This window comes from Euphorbia lathyris, chromosome 2 (assembly GCF_963576675.1).
Source record: "Euphorbia lathyris chromosome 2, ddEupLath1.1, whole genome shotgun sequence".
Classification (NCBI taxonomy): Eukaryota; Viridiplantae; Streptophyta; class Magnoliopsida; order Malpighiales; family Euphorbiaceae; genus Euphorbia; species Euphorbia lathyris.
Genome location: NC_088911.1, coordinates 139,815,048 through 139,825,935, shown reverse-complemented (window position 1 = coordinate 139,825,935; position 10,888 = coordinate 139,815,048). Strand labels below are relative to the sequence as shown.

General features: G+C 39.6%; 1 long non-coding RNA gene across 1 annotated transcript; it reads left to right on the top strand.

The window, feature by feature from the left end:
• Positions 1–1,557: 1,557 nt before the first annotated feature.
• LOC136218790 (uncharacterized) lies at positions 1,558–2,304 on the top strand. The gene is made up of 3 exons (XR_010683940.1): positions 1,558–1,722; positions 1,822–2,137; positions 2,220–2,304. It is a non-coding gene; the product is annotated as an uncharacterized lncRNA (long non-coding RNA).
• The last annotated feature ends 8,584 nt before the right edge of the window (positions 2,305–10,888 follow it).

The following is a 10,888-nucleotide window of genomic DNA, read 5'->3' as shown; positions in this document are numbered from 1 at the left end:
AGAGAAAAACCTCTTCTCTATTTGGACAACATCACATTCCTAAATACTTGTTCTAATTTTGGCCCATTCCCTCAAGCATCCTTAATTTATTTATGTTCTAATTTGCAATGCAGATGGCTGATGATAATACTGAACATTTTCTAAGGGTTGAGAGCACTAACATTGATATTGATGATGATGATATCATAGGGTTGGATGAAGAAGAAACTTCAACAAAAAAAAGAAGGAAAAGAGGACCAGAAGATTGTCTTCAGTTGTGTGGCAATACTTTGAACGTAAGGAAGGAAAAGATAAGAGTCTAACCGTACAATGCAAAGCTTGTGGAAAACATACAAGGGTGGTCACACCGGAACAGGTAACATGAAACGTCACTTGCTAGTGTGTGCTAGAAAAGACATTAATGGAACGTCAACTATGCAAGAAAAGTTTGACTATAATGAGTTTAGAGAATTGGTTGATGTGGCTGTGATTGAGCATAATTTGCCTTTTCATTTTGTTACGTGGCATAGAATTAAGGATTTGCTTAGGTATTTTAAACCTGATTTGAATATCATTTCAAGGAATACTTGTAAGGCAGATTGCATGAGGATATATGATAGAGAAAAAAATAAGGTGAAATCTTTATTGGATTCAACTTCTAGTAGGATATCCTTAACTTCTGATTGTTGGTATTCGATTACAATTGATGGGTATATTTGTTTGACTGGATATTTTCTCGATAAAGATTGGAATATTCAGAAGAGAATTTTAAACTTTTGTTATTTGCCTCCTCCACATAACGGTGTAGCTTTATGTGAAAAAATTCATAACTTCTTGTGTGGTTGGAAAATTGAGAATAGAATTTTTTCACTCACTTTGGATAATGCAAGTGCCAATGATACATGTGTTGAATTATTGAGAAATATGTTGGTTAGCAAGGGTGGTCTTTTGAATCGGGGATATTTTTTTCATATGAGATGTTCTGCTCACATTTTAAATTTGATAGTTCAAGATGGTTTGAAAAAAATTGATGATTCAGTTGGAAAGGTTAGAGAAAGCATCAAGTATTTAAAAGGATCTCAAGCTAGAAAAGTCAAATTTCTAGAATGTGTTCGTCTTTGCAACTTAGATTCCAAAAAAGGTCTTAGGCAAGATGTTCCCACTAGATGGAATTCCACTTTTATGATGCTTGATAGTGCTTTATTTTATCAAAGTGCTTTTCTTTATCTTGGATTGAGTGATTCAAATTTCAAGCATTGTCCATCAGAGGAGGAGTGGGTTAAGGTAGACAAGGTTTGCAAGTTTCTACGAGTATTTAATGATATTACTCATCATTTTTCGGGCTCAAAATATGTAACAGCAAATTTGTACTTTCCTTTGGTGTTTACTGCGCATTTAACCTTGAAAGAGAACATTTGCAGTGAAGATAATTATATGAGTTCCATGGCAGCTAAAATGATGTTGAAGTTCAAAAAGTATTGGAGTGAATATAGCAGAATTATGGCCATTGCTGTGATTTTAGATCCTAGATACAAGTTAAGTTTTGTTGAATATTGCTATAAGAAGCTTTATAGTGATGATGGACAAACTGAATCCAGACAAGTTAGACTTCACTTGTACAGTTTATTTTCTTAGTATGCAAATTATTCTAGTGGATCAAGTGGTGAAGGTGGTTTGAGCAAACATAGTACAATATTGCATCACAGTGTATCTCATTCATCGATTGCTTTGAATTGGGGGAAGGTATGTCTTATTATTACTATAAACTTTTTATTCATTTTATTTTGATTTTTTTTAATTATTATAAATAGAATTGTGATTTTTTTTTTATAATTCGTATAGGAATTTGATTCTTTGAATGCTGATGAACTTACACAACAAAAGTCTCAGTTAGATTTGTATCTTGATGAGCCACGGATGGATAGAACTATGAACTTAGACATATTATCTTATTGGAAAGGAAACCAATATAGATATCCTCAAATGTCAGTCTTGGCCCGTGATGTTCTAGCTATTCCAATTATAACTGTAGCTTCTGAAAGTGCATTTAGTAATAGTGGAAGAGTTCTCGACCAATTTAGAAGTGCATTAAAGTCGGATGTTGTAGAGGCATTACTATGTGCTAAAGATTAGCTTTATGCTTCTCGTGAAGTTGAAGGTACGTTTTTTTTCTTCTTAAACTTGATTGTTTATCCAGTTATAGTATTTTATTAGTTTCTAATAAATTTTTATTTTTTTAGCTATGGAAGAAGAAGATATGGAGATATTAGAACTTAATAAGGAGATTATGGAATTTCAACTAGATTCCAACGAAGTGACGTTAAATGAAGACGCTAGTTCTTTTTGTACTTAGTTGAATTTAAATTGGTCAAGTTGAATTTTAACTATATGAAGAAACAATCAGATATTATATTTTACATGAGTCGATCCGTGTAACCCGTTTCATATTTTTTCCTATTGTATTTACGCTTTTTACATTTTTCATGTTTTTTTCATTTTTATGTTTTTACATTTTTTTTTGTTCAATTTTTAATTAGATTTAGTCAATTGGGTTATATGGGTCAACCCATATAACCTATTTAATAAATGGGTTGGGTCATTTCAACCCATATATAAAAGGGTTATCTCAACCCATTTATTAAATGGGTTGGGTTAGGTCAACCCAATTATTAAATAGGTTTGGGTCAATCTTTTTAACCATTTTGACACCTCTAATTTCAGGTACGAGCAAGGAGCAAAATTCATGCCAGTACGTGGGGCGTATCACTCCGTACGCAGGGCGTGAAACATTGAGTCAGAAATAATTGCCTTATCCGCAGACACCACGTGGATCCAACGCATAATACGCAAGGCGTACCCAACTTACGCAGGGCATAGAAAGCAATAATTGGCCCAATCATAAATGTCAGACTGCATTATCTCCTAAGTCAACTATCATACGCAGGGCGTGTTTCAGGATACGCAGGGCGTAGTTGGCGTAATTCAAGCTCTTTTTAGCCAGGAGCTCAAACACACGCGACGTATGTCAAAGTACGTAGGGCGCACTTGGGGCAGCAAGATCCGATTTAGGTCCACATGCAGGAAATTATTGAAGGCATGGGCTAGTACGCGGGGCGTACCCTACCATACGCAAGGCGTATTATGGGAATTCTGCAGAAATTAATGTTGCTCCATACTTATACCTTGTGAACTTACAATTTTGCCCCTAGCTTGGTGTATAAATAAGAGTGACTAGCACTCATTTAGACACCTTGTACATAGCTACATTTTGCTTCTTTTGATAGAGTTCTTACTATTTTAGTTTTAGATTCAGATTTTAGTTAGCAAAAACTCTCCCACCTTGAGAGCTTGTTCGTTCATTCCGGCATTTCCTCGAAGTTCCGTTCCACCTTCGTTCACCAAGCTCGAGAGTTCCACCTCCAAGTCCTAAGAGACGGCCTTGAGTCCGGTTAGCTAGTCCCGAGGGTGAATTCTTCCCTTTTCACTTGCTAATTAGCTTGTACTCTTCCTATGTACTAGGCTTGGTTGTATTCTATATTCTCATTCTCCATATTTATAATTTATGATTCACAATCTCTATTTCTTATATGTGTTGATACTTGCTACTTGTTTCGATATTCGTAATTGATTATTGTGTAGGAGGACACGATTTCCGACGCCATTCGGGCTATCTTTAGGGGTTATATAGGTGTTGCCTTACCGGAAGTGACAAACCGGAAATCGTAGGAATTGACAAGCCACGGAACTTACGGGCCCTAATTTCTAATCCCAAGCATTAGACATGCCTTGACTAGGAATCACGTAGTCTAAGTACTTCACGGGTCGGTCACACTACACGTAGTCGTCATTGCAAGAGTAAATCATTAACCGTATATATTTAGAATCATTGTTTATCGTATTTATATCTTATCACCATTCATATCACTTCGTAGAGTTTTTGTGACGTAAATCTGTCTCACTAATAGTTTAGGAGTAGTTTGTAGTTGATTCTCACACCAACCCCAAAGTATTCGCCGCTTAGATAACGTATAAAACCGAGTCGTCTAATACTTGCGGTTATAAATCCCGTGGATTCGATACCCGGTCTTAACCGGATTATTACTTGATACGACGGGTACACATGCCCCTAAGTAGTGACGTCTAGTGAACATTGAGCATTTAGAAAGACCACATCCATAGTCAAAGCACTTATCATAATATACATACATTTGGTCGTAGCGAAAATACGACCACCTAGACGAAACCCACATCAGTTCTCCTCCGAACTGGCCAAGTTGTTGGATGAGTTGGATCATGCTAGTCTTGATTTCATATGTGTTGGCTGGAATGGTGGGGGCAACGATTCCGTTGCGGTTTTGAGGGCGATGCGGAGCAAGAATCTCCATCATCGAGCGCATGTCATTGCCTCCACCGTTGCGGTTGTTATTCATGGGTTGCGCCGGCGGCCTTTGGTTGACCTTGGGCTGGTTAGCTTCATTGTTGAGGTTTGCCATTTTCTCTCTCCGAATCCTACAAAGAGTACGTTCAATTTCAAGATCAATAGGAACGAGAGTATCACTCCGAGATCGGGTGTGCATAAAATAAATAAATGGAACAAATTATAAATAAGAAAGAATGTTGTTAGTAACAAGTATATATAAACAATTTATACAAAAATAATGCTTAGACTAACAATAAAATATTTTTGTCTAATATTGCTAGAAATTATAAATCCCCGGCAACGGCGCCAAAAACTTGATGTGAGCTGCGCCTAGGTAAAGCTTACGAAATATATTATGATAAGTGCGTTACGACTATGGATGTGATCTTCCTAAATGTTCTATCTCTACTAGACGCTACTACGTAGGGGCAAGTGTACCCCGTCGTATCAAGTAATAATCCGGTTAAGACCGGGTATCAAATCCACGGGATTTATAACTACAAGTATTAAACGACTCAGTTTTATACGTTATCTAAGCGGTGAATACTTTGAGTTGATTCGGGGAACAACTACAAACTACTCCTAACTACGGGTGAGACAAATTTATATAACAAAAACTCTACGAAATGATATGGATGGCGATAAGTTATAAATATGACAAACAATGACTCCCAATATATATACGGTTAATGATTTGCTCTTGCAATGACACTACGTGTAGTGTGACCGACCCGTGAAGTACTTAGACTACGTGGTTCCTAGTCAAGGCGTGTCTAGTGCTCGGGATCAGAAATTAGGACCCGTAAGTTCCGTGGCTTGTCAATTCCTACGGTTTCCGGAGCGTCACTTCCGGTAAGGCAACACCTATATGAATCCCTAAAGATAGCCCGAATGGCGTCGGAAATCGCGTTCCCCTACACAATAATCAATTACGAATATCAAAACAAGTAACAAACATTAACACATATATAGAAAAAGAGATTATGAATCATAAATTATAAATATGGAGAATGTAAATATGGAATACAACTAAGCCTAGTACATAGGAAGAGTACAAGCTAATTAGCAAGTGAAAAGGGAAGAATCCACCCTCGGAACTAGCTAACCGGACTCAAGGCCGTCTCTTAGGGCTTGGAGGTGGAGCTTTCGAGCTTGGTGAGCGGAGATGGAGCGAAACTTTGACGGAATGCCGGAATCAACGAACAAGCTCTCAAGGTGATAGAGATTTGCTATGTAAAGTCTAAAAAACAAAATCTAAAACTAAGTAACAAGAGCTTAATCTATAACAAGAAAATGTATATCCAAAGCTTTTTAAATGAGTGCTACTCACTCCTATTTATACACATCAAGCTAGGGGTAGAATTGTAAATTCACAAGATACAAGTATGGAGCTACATTATTTCTGCAGTTTTCCCATGACACGTCCCGCGTATGGTGGAGGACGCCCCGCGTATTTGCCCATTCCATCAGAAATCTCCTGCATGTGGACCAAATCCGGATCTTGTTGTCTCAACCACGCCCCGCGTATACTGGGGTACGCCTCGCGTGGTTGAGCTTCTGAGATTTTATTGCTTGAATTAGGTCCTTTACGCCACGCGTAGTCTGAAGCATGCCTCGCGTAAATGAGTCTCTGGTTTTTGAACTGAAGAACTTCCCATACACGCCCCGCGTGTATGGTTGTACGCCCCGCGTATTGTCAGTTGACTTAGAAGATCTTGCAGTCTGACATTCATGATTGAGACATTATTGCTTATTATTGCTCATACGCCCCGCGTGGAAGGTAGGACGCCCCGCGTGGCAGTGGGTGAGTTCCACGTGGTGCCTGCGGATTGAGCAATTATTTCTGACAGTGTGTTCCACGCCCCGCGTGGAGGGTGATACGCCCCACGTATGTCGGTGGATTTTTGCTCCTTGCTCGTACCTGAAATACAATTCTCGAGAGCCGAGTTAGCTTGACGTTTTATTTTCTAAATTTACTCAAAATAAAGACAATTAACCGAAAGTGCGGAATTTATTTTTATTTTGTTATTTTATTAAAATCTACTTATTTTTGTAATTAAACTTATTTATTTAATCCCAAATTAAATCGTAAATCACGCTAAAGGATAGGGGCGAAACTCCCCTATCATTAATCCATGATTAAGACAATTAAATTTAAGTGCTTTGATTTAATTGTACTAATGTGGTTGTTCAATGTTGAGTATAATTATAAATGAGAACAGAAATAAAAAGTAAGACAGGACGAAGTCAGCATGTGCTACAGAAGCTGAGTAGAACACGACTCAGCATAATAGAAGAAAAGTCAGAACAAACGCTTGAAGACAAAGCTGACCGAAGAAGCTGAGTAGAACGTGACTCAGTCTCGCCAAAGATAAAGATCGAAGGCAACGTCTTTTGAGTCAAGCTGAGTGTTCATCAGGACAGCGCCAATGATCCGTTAACTAAAAGACAAGATCCGACATGAGTCTGCGCCAATACAGAAGCTTTGGAATTACGCAAGGAGACAGTTTCGAGATGCATGGGTCAACTGGCGTTTGGCTAAAAGACGAAACTGGCGCTAAAACACGAACCTGGCGGAAGAAGACAAGCCTGACACCTGCTAAATTCAGACGACAGGATTGGCCTGCAAAACTGTATGCTGACCAGTGAATGACGCAAGAAGACCGTTTGAATTCAACGGATACATCCGAATTCAAATGATTGAAGCCTCAGAATTCACTATAAAAGGACAAATTCATCTCTTGGATCCTTTGCCGAAGTACAAAAGAGAAAAGCATACATACAAGCACATACAAACAAGAAAAGCAAATACTTACACCCAAATCCTATTTCTGTGTAAAAGTCTAGATTGAATTTGTATTCATCTAAAGTGTTCTTCATCTAGAAAGAACAAATCTGTATCAATTGTAAGATTGAGAGAGCGGTGCTGAGTACTCGGTTTTAGTACTCAACGGTAGAGAAAAACTGAGTGTTTGGTTATAGCGCTCAGTAGACCTTGCCATGGGCCGATGAGTCCGCCCGCCTGGCCCGAGCCCAAGCCCATTTAGCCGGGCCTGGACACATAAAATTAGTATCAGGCCCGGCCCAGCCCAAACTCGATTAAGCCCGGCTAATAAATGGGCGGACCTGGGCTACGTAAATACCCGGCGGGCCTGACCCGGCCCGACCCGTTATATATCTTTATTAATTTAATTATATAAATTATATAATATATAAATTATCTGATTAAAAAAAATAAATTATCTAACTAAAGGATTTTGACCTAAAACCCTATAGACCTCTTGCCTCTCCCTTCTTCCCAACAAAAACGAATCTCTTCTCTCATCTCCCCTCCTCAACACCGCCGCCCCTCCACTCAACTCAATAACCGACCACCGCCGTCCCTCCTCAACAACCGACCGCCGTCCCTCCTCAACCGTACCTCAACCGATCGCCGCCCCTCAACCGTGTGCGAGAAATATATATGAGTTTTTGCTTTCTTTCTTTTCCGACCTTGACTTTATCTTTTGATTATGGACAAATCCATGAATCCTCAATTACTGGTTAAGTATAGAATTGAGGACAGACAACACAAAAGTGGGAAAATGATTGAAGCCTTTACACACATCTTCCACTAGCAATCCTACCAATACATGTAATTTGTAAACAGACATGACACTCGAAAATTCTAAGTGCAGTAGCCAAGGATAACAAAGGAAATAAATTGTCCCTGAGGTGAAAATGCCTCGATTCCATATCAAATTTGTGGAGATAATCATTCTCAGAAGATAACTGAGGGTTATAAGCACAACAAGACACAAACCAAGGAAGTATATTACTCAGAAAATAACCCGAGCCCGCCTGAGCCCGAGCCCGATATATTTGTGTGGGCGGGCTTGGGATTCCTTTTCTAGGCCCGAGCCTGCCCGAGCCCGAGCCCGAGCCCGATTATATTTGTGTGGGCTTGGGCTGGGCTTGGGCTTATCAGATTTGATCACAAGCCCGACAGGCCCGGCCCAGCCCGGCCCATGCCGAGGTCTAGCGCTCAGTAGGGTTGAGTAGAAGGATAGAGGACGATACTCTTGCATACTTAATTGTTTTGTAAACGGTTTGTGCTCTACCTTTAAAGAGCTCGGTAGTGGATTGAAAAAGCCCGGAAGGATTCTGGGGACTGGACGTAGGAGGTGAGGCCGAACCAGGATAAGTCTGCTGAGTAATTTCTAACTCTTTCTCTCTCTATATATATGTATGTGTTGCTTGCTAAAATTACTCAGGATATAAATTGTATAAGCTGATACTGAGTAATCAGAGTGCTGAGTTGGAAGCTGGCCTTAAGTGTTAATTCCCAACTCACAAGTGAAACGGTTCTAGTCAGCCTCTGACTAAAACTGTCTCACATCTCACTCGGCCTTGCTGACTAAAACTGAGCAAAGTAATTTAAAGGATTAAATTAATTCAGCATAATTAAGCGAAAAAGTTACATTAGATCCTAACCCCCCCCCCCCTTGGAACTAATTACACGGGACCAACAAGTGGTATCAGAGCTCAGTAGCTCACTACTCAAAGATAAAACTATCTTGAGCTGATCCCTGTAAATGGCTGAGAACAGCACTCGTTTCCTTCCTGGAAATCAAACAACACAGATACTCCCTGAGGGATTATCTATTAGTCGGCCTCCCTTGTTCTTCGGATCAAATTATACATTTTGGAAGAACAAGATGAAGAACTTTATTCAGGCTACAAACATGAGTGCGTGGCTTGCAATAGTTCAAGGCCCATATGTGCCTTACAAAACGGTAGACAACGAGAAAGTTGTTAAGAGTGAAACTGAGTGGTCAGAGGATGACCTTAGAAAACTGCAAAATAATGCTTCGGCTATCAATATGCTTCACTGTGCGTTAGATGCTGCAGAGTACAACAAAATTTCAGGTTGTGAGTCAGCACAGGGAATATGGAAGAAGCTGGAAGTGACCTATGAAGATACCAGCATGGTCAAGGAATCAAAGGTGAATCAACATATGAGACTATACGAGCTGTTCGAAATGAATGACAATGAAGACATCTCTGAAATGAATGCTAGATTCACCAACATCATAAATGAGCTTAAAAGACTCGGCAAGAACTTCACAAAGGAAGAGCAGGTGAAGAAAATCTTGAGAAGTCTATCCAAGAGCTGGCAAGCTAAAAAGACAGCTGTGGAAGAAGCTCAGGACCTGACCACATACAAGTATGATGAGCTCATAGGATCTCTGCTGACCCACGAGATCTCCATGAAAAACTTTGAAGCTAAAGAAAAGTCAGAAGACAATAAGCAAAAATCACTTGTCATGAAAGCTGACTCAACAGATGATGAGGAGATGGCCATGTTTACAAGAAAGATGAAGAAGCTATTCAGAAAGAACGACAAGAACAGCAAAAGGTCACTCAAAAGAAGCGATAAATATAAAGCTGAGCCTAGTGACAGCAGATACAAAAAAGACAGCTCGAAGCCTTTCACATGCTTTGAATGTCATCAACCTGGGCATATTAAATCAAGCTGTCCCACTTTGAAGAAAGAAAAGAAAAGTAGCAGAAAAGCAATGGTGGCAACATGGAGTGACAGTGATGAGTCAACCTCATCAGAAGCTGATGCCACAGAGTCAGCAAACATATGTTTTATGGCTGATGAATCTGCTAACCAATGACGATCTGAGCAAGCCGACCTTTCAGATGAATCTGACCAAGAGGAACACTCCAATGAGGTAACATCTCTTCTCTTGCTTAGAAATGAAATGGTTAACGCCCTGAGTGATCTGTATACACTGACCAAAAAGTGTAACAAGAAAATAAAGGCACTCAGCAGGCGATGTGATGAGATTGAGGAGGTCAAACTAAGTGATCTCCGACATCTGCTTCAGGACAACACTAGGCAAGATGAAAATTTAAAAATAATGCATAGATTTGTCTCTGAAGTCCAATCAGACTCTAAGAAGCTGAGAAATGACGTCACAACTATACAGAAGCAGCTGAGTACATCGGCTAAGAAAAAGTTCTATCCTAATGCTGAGTATCAAGATACTGGTCAGCATAGCCGGTACACTCAGCAGAACAGTCAGTGTGACTGTTGTGGAAAAAGAGGACACACTATAAAGGTGTGTTGGTATGCTCAGCACCATCGTGCTAACCAAAAGAGGAAATACCCTCAAAGGGTAATTTTTTGTGACTTCTGTGGTAAAGATGGCCACACCATAAATGTATGCTGTCATAAAATAATATACGATACTTCACCTGTTCATGCTAACCAACGAGGGCCCAAAAAGAATTGGGTACCTAAAGATGAATAGTTTAAAATGCAGGTGAGCCTGAGGTGCACGGAGAAGTCAAAGCTTTGGTATATTGACAGCGCATGCTCGAGGCATATGACTGGTGATGAAACTCAGTTCATCACACTTGAGCATAAACGAGGTGGAAGTGTAAGCTTCAGAGACAACAAAAAAGGGTAAGATAGTAGGTTCAGGTACTATCGGAGGA